The 12,061-nt window shown below is 43.7% G+C and overlaps 1 protein-coding gene across 28 annotated transcripts in view; it reads right to left on the bottom strand.

Annotated features, from left to right (window-relative positions):
• EPHA5 (EPH receptor A5) overlaps positions 1–12,061 on the bottom strand; it is a 167,772-nt gene that overhangs the window by 65,628 nt on the left and 90,083 nt on the right. The window lies entirely within an intron of this gene.

The following is a 12,061-nucleotide window of genomic DNA, read 5'->3' as shown; positions in this document are numbered from 1 at the left end:
AAATGAAAGCAAACTCACTCCTTAATTCCTGCTTCCTCCAGCCAGAATTTCAGTGTTTGTCATGAAGTGTTTGCAGACTTACCTTTACTTTAATTAATAATACCATAGGATGTGAGGTATTCCCCACTGATGTCATGAGACAAACCACATCTCTTACCTGTATCTCTTGTGGAGATATTGGCAAAGATCTTACACCACAAGTAAAGAGTACAGAAAATCTGTGTTCTGAGGCACATGAGGATGTCATGAGACGATAATGCCAAAACCATTCAGGCACAGAGATACTGTCCTTGCAGTGAATTAAATTACCAAGTCCCTGGTTGAGTACAGTGGGAAGAGAATTAACCCTCTGCTAAGCAATTTATACACCTCCCCTTTCAGTGTTATCTCCTGATATTAAAATAAACAGACACGATGCTCCTCTGGGTGAGAAGCCAGTTAGGTGAGATTATAACAAGGATAATGCAAATTCAATCCAAACAATTCTGTGATTTTAAGAGCTGGAACCCACAGCATTAAGCACAATGTGAAAGGATGCACTAATGATGGCAATATTTCTCCACTGTTCACACCAGCACAGAGATAAATGTTGTGATATGTCTCTGCCTTTTCTGGAGTGCTGTTTTATGACACAGTTAATGTTTTGGCAAAAGAAAAAAAAAAGTAATAGCCTTGTACTGCAGCAATTGCAAATGATCTTTGCCTTCCATCTTGGAAGATGAGTAATGGAGGCCTGTGTTTGACCCTTTTATGAGCATTTTGCTTGTCATGGAGGCTGGAATAAACACCTAAAAATAGAAGTGTGTAAATGACGCCATGATGTACAGCTATCTTGCTTACCATCATCCCCAGCCACAGATTTATCACTGTGCTCTTAGTGTATGCTGTACGTCTTTTCTTTCCTCTTTTTTTTTCCCCCTTCCCTTCTAATTGCAACTCAGTCTGTGAAATGTAATTAAATCTCTCAGAAAAACTGCTGGGGAGTGCACCTTCTTACTTCCAAGTAAATTCTACCATCTTCAAGAAGACTTCATCAACCCTTGATAGAATACAGACTCATCTGTCTTCTCACATACCCTGCCCAAGATAGGGAAGTCACTCTCCCTACCTTTAAGCAAAGTCATCTACATTTTGTGCTTTCCTTCTGCCACTCCATCCCTCTCTGACACATGTATTACCCTGTCACCAGCTCCTTTCCTTTTCATCTGATTTATTCTGCTCCTAATCACTGAACAAATCCTAAAGCTTTTGAGAAGACCTGGAGCAGTCTTAAGCACAACTCAGCACCAGGTTTCCTTTCTCTTGCCTCCTCCCATTTTATATTAGAAGACTGCTTTAAACTCTTCTTTCAGAGGGATTATTTTCTGCAAACTAGAGAGTGTATTCACACCTGGGAGTGAAAAAAAAAAACCAACTTCTGTGTGGCACTATGTGGCATTGAATCACCCCTGCTATAGAAAAGGTCACAGAGCCTCCTGGGTTCAATGGCTTAGAGGCCACATGTGTCCCATCTCACCAGTATATCACTACCTCCAGGAGGCAGACGAGCTGGAGGAGGAGAAGTGGAGGTGGGGGGTCTGACAACCCCATAATTCAGAGATTTGAATACCCCCCCACCAAACCCCTTGGGCATCTGTGCTGAGTTCAGCCACAGGGACTGGGGAGCAGAGGGCTAAGTGACCCTGGACTGCAGCATCCCAGGGGAGGAGAGCCTGACACAGCCCTTGCTGTGATGCCCCTGCCTGGGGCACATCCCCCTTAGCAGCCCCTGGAAGATGCTGATTCATGATCTGGGTTCAAACTGTAAGACAGGCAGAGAAACTGGGAGCTGCTGCTGAAATCTTTGCAGAGCTCTCAGAAGATAAACAGCATCAGCATTTTTAGCACTCCATTACTGCTGGATTTTATTAAGTGCTTTTTTTGGACCCTCATTAGTGAATAGTTGCCAAGCCAATCTAAATGCTACTACTACCAAAGGCCAAATAAAGCCAAATATATTTACTGAAGAGATGGCAGTTGCTCTCCTACTGGATAGAAAGTCGAAGAATCAGGTTTTTAGTTACATTTAATCTCCTGGGCAGTGGAATTTGCAACCACTTGGAATGGACAACATCACATTATTAACAGCAATATTTTAAAGCAGACAAAGCACAGCTCACCAACCAAGGCAATAGCTTGCACTCAGCTGAACTTGGATCAAAGCTTGTTTCTCAAGGCTGATGGTATAAAAAAGGAAAGAAGTGAACTGCCACCACTGTAATTAAGATTTGAGAGCAAACAGACCCCACATCAAACTTTTCCCCAAGCTGTGCAGCATTCCTTAACTCAATAAATATTTCGGATTAAAATACTATTGACTGACATTTCTACCTTTCATGCTGCAGTGAAATTTAAACCACGGTAACACTGAAACCAATTTGGAAAAAAACAACTCAACAAACTCACATCCAACAATGCACCTGTCACCCCATCTCTGGTGAAGCCTGACAAGCCTCTTTCTTCCTGAAGTCAGTTTGCCAAATAGGTTAAGGAACATTTCAGCTGCAGCTCAGGGCTCCAGCCATACAGGAAGGGCTTAGCAGTGGCAGAGGAGCAGTAAGGAGTCACATTGCACTTCCATGCCTCAGTTTCCCCAACAACAAATGAGATGCCTGAAAAACCTCCCTGATGAAAAGCAGTGCAGATGCTGTAACCAAAGAAGTATCAATTAACTGACATCAGGCACTCCTTCCAACAACGCTGCATCCATCAGATGAGGACACAAAAAAGCTGGGCCAACTTATATTTATTTACTGCATTAATTTACAAAATGACCACATATTCTCCTTCCATATTTTGTTCTAAATGAAGAACTGGACACTGTACGAGCTGAAGTTTAAAGTAGCAGTCATAATCTGTTAACTAACATCAGAAGATACAGGAACAGTGTGAGGCCACAACTGATGAATGATTGTTAGAGCACAATCAAGAGTCTGTGTTATTAGAGAACAAGCAACATTTACCAACTGCCTCACTACTTTATGGCAATAAAGATGCCAGAGTTTAAAGATGCTAGTTTTGCAAAGATGTCCTGCAGGGGTTGCAAATAACACACAAATCTCTGCAAGCCTATTTTACTCTGACATAAGTCCCCCTGGAAGGTGCAGCCAACACGTAGCAGGGGGTTTGGCGCACAACCTCTGCAGAAAGCAGAGGATGTTCTGTCCTTCATGCACACCCACACTACCTTTGCTAGTTAGTGTCTGCAATTTTGGAAATGACAGAGATGGGGCTGTGCCTTCATGTGCATCCTTGCCCAGTCATCCTCCAGCTCCTCTCTATCTCCCTGCAGGGACCCAGTTGCACCTGGTAGAGGGAGATGTACAATAAATTAAACAACTCAGTCACCTCTCCAGTGACAGTCTTCAAGTTTACTGAACTGGGTGAGAGCACCTCTCTGTGGAAACTGTTTGCATGACTAGGTACTTAAAGGCTCACACCATCAATCTCCAGCAAGGTCAGCAAATGACACCACAGCTTTGGTGCCACCTCTCAGGAGAACAAGGCAGAACCAGAGAGCTCCACAGCTTAATGATCCAAGGCCAGAACCCATTGAGGGGATGGCAGAACCCCAGAGATTGTAACAGGACAGTGCAGATCAGTCCCTGGTAATAAGCCACACTAATGCTGAACTGTGGGAGAGACAACTCAGGAAATAATGCAAGTAATCATCTATTTAACTGAGCACCACTTTCTCTCCTTGGACTGAGGCAGATTGCACACAGGGTCCTGTAAATTCCTGCAAAATGAAGGCAGGAAGACAAGCCCAGTTTTCTGCTTTTACCTAATTCAACACTGCTTCTTTTCATCTCACTCAAGGGCACAGAATGAAGAGGATGAAGTTTTGTGCAGCAGGATGCAGAAGCCTGGTGGGCAATTGAGATATGTATTCCTGGGAAGGCAGCAAGCAGGTGCTGCTTCACTCCACTGACATTTGCCACCTAACTCTGCAAATTTGATTTTGAGGCATCTTTGCTTCTGCCAAAGGCCCTGCAGAGCTAAGAGGTCAGGAAGAAAAGGCCCCTTCTACCAGCTGACTTGGCCACACCATCCCTGGTCAGAACTGACTAGGGTGGATTTTGCCAAATATGTAGCAGTTTGCAAATTTTCCCATCAATTTCAATGAAGCAGCATCCTCTCTAAGGCTTGCCCAAGCCAAAGTGCTTCCAGGCTCAGGCCAGTGCACTCAGGACCTCTCAGCAAAGAGTCATGCATTGCCTTGGCTTCCTTCATTGCAGCAGAAAAACTCCCAGCACTGCCATACCCTGTGGGTGTCCTGCATTGATTCATCCAGAGCCTTTTGATCAAACCTTGTATTCTTAACTTATCAAGTCTGAAGAAGCAGAAAAATACATGAATAATATAACACTTTCCTTCTGGTGATTTCTATTGTACTGATCTAGCTGGAAATCCTATTAGCTCCTTGCTTTGATCAGAACTACTCCTTCAGGACTGGGTGATGCAAAAGAGCATCCACCATGCCAGCAAATGTGCATATCTGAAGTGTGTTTTAATTACAGCTTTCCAACTCTTGCACTTTCTGTAGTATTTGCATGTAGCTGAACCTTGGGTCAGCTGCTGTGGGAGAAATATGGTTTATTGCTGGGTTTTATTGCTATGGTTTTACTGCTCTCCAGGTAAAGTTCTCCTGGCCAGTGCAGTCCACCCCCACCTCCTGGTCCCCAGAGCAAGAAGAGGAGGGGCAATGAGCTGGGATAAAGCAGTACCCAGCCTTATGTCTGCTATTTCATTAACTCTTTGCAAGAAATACAAGTGCCAAAAGCAGCACTTCAGAGGCCTTTTGAGGAACCAGCAAGGGGTTTGCTGCTGAAGTGCACTGTGATAGCAGCCACAATAATAAATGCAGAAAAACCTGCCAAGCCTCACAGAAATATGCCTCTCCAGTAACAAGCAATCCAGGGGAGAAAAACATTTCAGTCTGCTACTGTAAAATACCAGCTGGGAAGCTGCAACTCACACACATTGCTAGCTGGAGCTCAGTTGTGATGCAACAAAATCCTTCCCAAGATGAAGCAGCTCCAGGGACACAGACAGAGCAGGTGAATCAGCAACCTGCCGGGAGAAAAAACTGGGCAAATGAAGAAATAAATAGGTAAATTGCAAACTGCTTATTAGGGAGAGGTTGGGCTCCAAGCAAGCAGGCTGGGAGAAAACAGAGCCAGCAAACCATCAGGGGGGCTTAGAGCACAGCCAGCCACCCTGTGTGTGGGCTTGGCTAGAATGTCATTTGGTACAAGGGCATCTGAACCATCTGAGCTTTACAAAGCTGTCACAAATACCATGTAAAAAAAGGGTGGGTAAACGCCATGGTCTGCTCAGCGTGTGTTCTGCATGTCCACACACATACAAATGCGTACATGCTCCCATGTGCATCCTTAAACCTTCATTCCCATTCAAATTCGCTACCCTGAGAAGTGGTTTTCTGCAGCACAGTTCACTCAATGCACAATTACTGAAACTCAAATGTTTCAAACTGCTCTGCCTCCTCCACCTTTACATTTAATTTTTGAGGGAGATTACTATAAAGAGCTTACTCTTTATGGTAAAGAAGCTGCAGGCGGAGAACAAGTGGGGTATTTATTAAATGTCTATTTCTCTATCAGCACTGGAAGTATTTTTACCTTCTTTTTTGGCTATTTTCAAGTCCCTGGTGTCTTAACAGCACTTTCAGAAGTATCATCTATGCAGACTATTAAAAATATAGAACCAACTTTAATGGTAAAATCTGATAAATAACAGATCAGCCAGTTTGCAGACTGAGACTAAAGCTGAATAGGATTTTATTAGCAGTAAAATTCAGAAGCTGCATTCATGGGAAAAAGTAAATCTATACATTGTTGTCATCTGGGCAGTGAAACCATTTTAGATGCTTTACTTTTGCTCCCTGCCAAACACTATGCTAAGCCCTATACAAAGAGAACTCCTTGGCTCCAGAGACTGTTTTAAGGTGATTACAATTATATTAATATAAGATTACTTGGCATTTCTTAAAAAATATGCCAGCACAATCACTCTTGTGATGTAACACCAGTGATGCTCTTCAAAACTACACATTTCTTACAGCTCTGACACTGTGAAGCTCTTACCACATCTGACCACAGCACAGCCGGCTCTCTGCTTTTTGGAAAAAAATCAGTATTTGCTCATCACTAATTTCTAAAAATCCAAACTGGTGCTGCCCACCCTCCATTACTTTACCCCAAGCAGTGATCCCAGTGGCTCCAGGATTATGGAGGAATTTCTGCCAGGCCTCCTGATTGCAGCACCTGAAGTGGGGCATTTGGGCAGTTCTTGCTCTCTTGTTATGAGCTGAATTGAACCGTCTGAGTGCAGCCCACAAATTTTCCCCAGCCAAAGTCTGGCATTTGCTTCTATCTCCTGCTACTGCCTCACAAGAAGCTTACTTTGAAGGACATAATCACTTCAACATAAAGTTATTTGTCTCACTGCCTCTGGGAGGTGGTAAAACCTGCCCCTAATGCACAACATGCAATAGATGTCATTGTTGGAATCTTGTCATGGGAATTCCAGCCTCTTTCATTTTTCAAGAGGATATTGGATGGGGACTTTCTCACTGTTTTTATTTTCATCTCTAAATAAGATATCTTAATTTAGTTTCACAATTGAAAGGTATGTCTTCAGATGCAGGAAAATTGCTTTTATTTAATCTTTTAGTGTCGTTGCATATTAATAATATATTGCCTCACATATTTCAAGATTGAATATTACATCTGACTACAAGCTGCACTGTAATTTTGGCGATATATTTTCATATTCTAAAATAATTCTTTCACTATTCAAGCATGAGTTTCTAATAATCTGAGTAAAACAAAAAGACTTGTAACAAAATAGGGAAGAGTAGCAATACCAACTGGGAAGTTGTAAATAAAACTGTGTAATATTCCACTGCCATAACTTGTTTGGTAGCAGACACTCAGCCACCTGGGCTGGGCTGAACTCACAGCTCTGGTATAGGAGAGTAGATGAAGATTTTGCACTCAGAGTAAATGCCACCAGCAGAGAAGAAAGATAAACCATAAACCTCTTTTCCCATACAAGCTTTCAGGTTTTACTTTGTGCTGCTAACATGTTTGTTTTTAACTACCTCCAGTTATGTGATGATACTTCAAAACCAAAGCAAAACACCTCATTCACAGGCCTCTACAAATGAAATTATTCTCTCTTCCTGCCTGAATCCTCACTATTTGACAGACGTTTCCAGATCTCCCCGGATATGAAGGGTTCACAGCCAGTAGAAGGATGATGAAGCCACAAGGAGCAGTCACAGTCACACTGGGCAGGGTGCACAGAGGCTTAAATGGAGACCACAGTCTTTGAGACACTACTAATTTACCTCTGCTTATTAAAATACCCCTGTATCCACCCATCCTGGTGTGGGAGATTACAATTTACTTTGAAGTGTACATTGTCAAATGCTGCAATACCTGTGTTAATGCACTGGAAGCTAGTACAGCATCTCTAAATGACACTGCTTTTCAAATAGATGGGCAGCTGCAAGCCTTAAACCCTCTATGCCATTACTAGCTCAGCTCTGACAAACATGAATTTAAAGCACAGCTTAAACTATCAGACATGCTGAATTCATAGAGGATTGCCTGCAGCTGCTAAAATCTTCTCAGACTTCATAAAATGATTAAACAAATTCATAGGAGAAAAATCCATTACAGGCTATAAAGTGCAAAGAGGTTGTGCCCAGAGGTTGGAGAGCTTTCTAAAGAAGCATCAGCATTTTTCAGCCCAGAAAGCCAACCAGATCCTTGGCTGCATCAAGAGAAGCGTGGCCAGCAGATTGAGGGAGGGGATTCTCCCCCTCTGCTCTCGTGAGACCCCACCTGGAGTCCTGTGTCCAGTTCTGGAGCCCCTTTTACAGGAAAGCCATGGATGTGCTGGAGTGTGTCCAGAGAAGGGCCATGAGGATGCTCAGAGGGCTGGAGCACCTCTCCTGTAGAGACACTGAGAGAGTTGGGGTTGTTCAGTCTGGAGAGGAGAAGGCTCTGAGGAGACCTCATTGTGGCCTTCCAGCATCTGAAGGAGCTACAAGAAAGCTGGGGAAGGACTTTTTAGGATGTCAAGTAGTGATAGGACATGGGGGAATGGATCCAAACTAGAGAAGGGGGGATTTAGATTGGAAGTTATGAAGAAGTTCTTCACCATGAGGGTGGTGAGACACTGGCACAGGTTGCCCAGAGAGGTGGTTGAAGCCCCATCCCTGGAAGTTTTTAAGTCCAAGCTGGAGAGGGCTCTGAGCAACCTGATCTAGTGGGGGGTTGGAACTGGATGGAACTTCTCTGCCTGGGGAAATGAAGTTTTCTAAATATAATGATCTGCTAAAGCTTTTGCAGGCCCTATGTCAGCAGTTCTGATTGAAGACCAGAGTTGTAAAACCAGTCTTGCTTCTCATGTGAGATGCATGCAACATGCTGCATCTATTGAGGAATCCTCTTGGAAATTTTTTGGTACTCCTAATGAAAAAAGCCAAGCTGTGCCCCTCCTCAAGCCAAACAAAACAAGTCTGTGAGATTTGAAAGCTGGAAGAATCAGACCCTGGACCTTACAGGACTCGAACCCGTTCATTCCCAAAGACAGTCTCTGAAAACATGATTCCCTGGACATCCATCTTCTCAACCTCATTTTTTGACATTTTCTTCCCATACTATGCAGGGCTGTACTCATCAGTTTCAAGAGCATGCAGCTGCTGACTTAAGACTGCAATAAGCTCTGTGTTGTAGGTTTCCGTTTCAAAACCACCTTTGGCTTCTTTTAAAGACTGGTACATCCCAAGTGCTAAGGAAAACAACTTCTTGTTTGCTCCCCACCACTGCAGCAATCCCAGCCTGCACAGTAAGAGAAGCACAGTCCAGCTGCTCCAAGCATCCAGTGGTTTGGTTTTTTTTGGCAAATCAAGAATCTAGCTATGCCTCCCAGGCAGCAATACAGGTTGCCAGGTCCTGTCCTTCAACACCTTTGCTTAAATAGAGTTGCTGCACCACAGGATTCAGCTTTTATCTTTGGTTTGGCCTCAGGCAACCATAAATCACCACTGCTTGCTCTCTACAGACCCATTATGAGACACACTGTCTGCCCAAGATGTCATGGTAGGTGCTTTCTGTATACAGAGCAGGTGAGACACAAAACCTCAAGGGAGATGCACAGCTTTGTCTAGAGTGACAGCATTACCTAATCATCCAGCTGGGTGAAATCACTGAGGAAAAAAAGATCACGTGGCTGTCACTTGAAAAGCAAGCTTCAATATTAGCAGCAAACAGTCTGCTCTCTGAAAACCATCTAAATAGATGGCAGCACCAAAAATACAAAAAATTGAGCAAAACCAAGAAGAAGAAAAGGATGGCTAACTCAGTCCTGTAATCCTATTCATAAATTATTCACTGGGCTCCACATGCACAAGGCACACTTTTTAAAGCACTGTGAGAGTGATGGGATTCTCCCATAGGGGAGAGAAGCATGCTTTGGCCAACCCATATGCCTACAGAAGGATTAAGGTCCTCTGCCTGCAGCAACTATAGGATAATTAGGATGGAGGCCAGTGCAATTTTGGCCTCCCCTGGCTTGGCTTGCCCTTTCTACATCCATGTTTTCCAGCAGAAAACATCTGCAAAATCCCACAGAAACAGCAGAAGTTTAGGGATTGTCAGAGGGTACTAGGCTAAAGTCAGTGGGTCCCACATCAACTGGTCCCATATCAAAATACCATTAGGTTCCTACGAGCTGGGGGAGCAGAAGCTGGGGCTACCAGCTGAGATCAGCTGATTTACCTCCTCTTGTCCACAAAACACTACTGTTTCTTTACTCTATTTCCAAATCTGATTACAAAAGTCCAGAAGAAAATTGTATCAGTCTGAAAATGCCAGACTGACTCAGTGCCCATTCTTTTTCTCCTTATGTTAAAATGGGGAGAGAGGGAGGGCGCCAAATTATTTTGGAGAAAATTATTGTTTTTTTTTAAGGAAGCCATCCTTCCAAGAGTTCAAATCAGAGGCAGTTTCTGCTGCCAAAAGCTCCCATACACAGAAAAGGTGGTGAGCCCAGCACCCTGCTGCCTGCACATTCTCTGCAGTCCTGAAATTAGTGTGGTCTTTTTGAGACAGACAAAAGGCAAACCAACAAAACAGACCCTGACATTTCTCTGCAGTGCTGAGTTAGTGAATAGTTGCCAGCAGAACTCCAACAGCCAGACCTATATCACAGCATGCAATTTTTTCATTTTCTGCAGCCAGAAGTTCATGTAGCAGGATTTTTCCCACTGCTGCAGTTGGCTCTTTGTCACTACCTTTAACAACACAACTTCATTACAGAACCTTCATGAAAATGTAATCATATGACCCAAAAACTTGTGTGAGGGAAAGCATGAAGCCTCAGAGCTGCATCTCTTGGTGGTAATTTTTGGGGGGAAGAGGAGTGGGCTGAGTATCCCTGCAGCTCCATGTGCCTTGCTTGCTTTTATTTGAGAGAGAGCAGCTGAAGGTGAGACTTTTTCAGAGATGTCCACCCTGAAATGGGCAGGCATGGGCACTCCATCTGCACACCTCCATTACTTGTCTCCAAGATCATTTTTCAGAGGCACCTTAAGAAAACAAATATGCACTTTCCATGCTTGGCAAGTAGTTTGATTGACAAAGCCACCCTCTGTGGCTGCTTTATTTCTGGCAATGACCATCCATGGACATTCTGAAAGATGATGCTACAGCTCCAGCAAACAAGCCTGGTTTTTCTCCTCAATGAGTGGTGGGGCAAACCAGAGAAACAACAAAATACAGTCACCACTCCTTGATTTGGACAGAGATTTGATTCACCCTCCTGTTGAATCCAACATGAGAGCATACAGATGCAATTTCAACACCACACAGTGAATTAAACACTTGTGGCTTGATCCATTAGTATCTTCCCTGATTGTGGCTCTCTCAGTAGTGAGACTGAACCAGAAGCTACACTTCCTACCTTCTCCTTAGCATAAGCCATGTTTGTCATAGTTCTACCATTTAATGGACCTTTCAATGCAAGGCTGGAGGTGATAACTGCGCAAGGATGCACAGGCAGGCAGCTATGTGGATAAATCCTACTACAACTATGGAGAGTCTGGGACATAACTCACAAACCAGGACCATTTCCTTAGAATCTGCACTAATCAGCATGTATTACCTGCTTCCATGCAGCTACATTTAGTGGGGTTTATATGGATTTAACTCCACACGTCAGAGAATATCCAGTACCAGCAGTGAAATTACTCATGCAAACCCACCCACAGGAAAATATACTTTTTCCAACAACAGAGCAGCTTTCACAACAAGAAAATAGTAAACAGCATTAGGACTGTGATACCCCTTGATCTGCGTTACACAGGTGCCTTCAGCAGGTGTCATGCTGCCACCCACTGATGTTCCTCCAGAAGATTTCCTGCCACATCCATCAGCAGCAAACCCCAGCATGCCTTTATTTCCTCTTCTGGAGATATATTTGAATGATTTCTCCAGCACTTCAACAATCCAGTCTAATTACCAGGAGAGGTATCTGATGAATTGCAATGCAATCACCCTCTCTGGCTGCCAAGCCCATCCATACACACTACACCTGGATTGTAGGAATGAAATGCAGCCCTGATCCCTGGCATTTTTCTGCTCTGCAGTGAGGATCTGCCAGTCTCCATCTATTGTTACACTGCATAGTACATCACTGGGTTTGCTGGCTAAGCCTTGTCCTTGAGAAGAACACATCACTCTGGTGATGTGGTAGCACAGTCCTTACTGTCCCAAGTGTCACCAGTTCACATTACTGGAAAGGCTCTGGAGCAAAGTGCGACTGGAATGCCCTGATTTAAATGGTAGGAAGCAAGCCAGGTAGGCAAAAGTGGAGACCCCAAAACACAGAGCATGTGGAACAAGAGAAGAAGGATGTATAAAGGTCTCCAGAGCTTACAGAAGCCATGTAACATGCCTGGAAGGAGATGTAATCATATTTTTGCCTC

The sequence above is a fragment of the Heliangelus exortis genome, chromosome 4 (genome assembly GCF_036169615.1).
Source record: "Heliangelus exortis chromosome 4, bHelExo1.hap1, whole genome shotgun sequence".
Taxonomy (NCBI): Eukaryota; Metazoa; Chordata; class Aves; order Apodiformes; family Trochilidae; genus Heliangelus; species Heliangelus exortis.
This window is presented reverse-complemented; position numbering and strand designations above follow the sequence as displayed.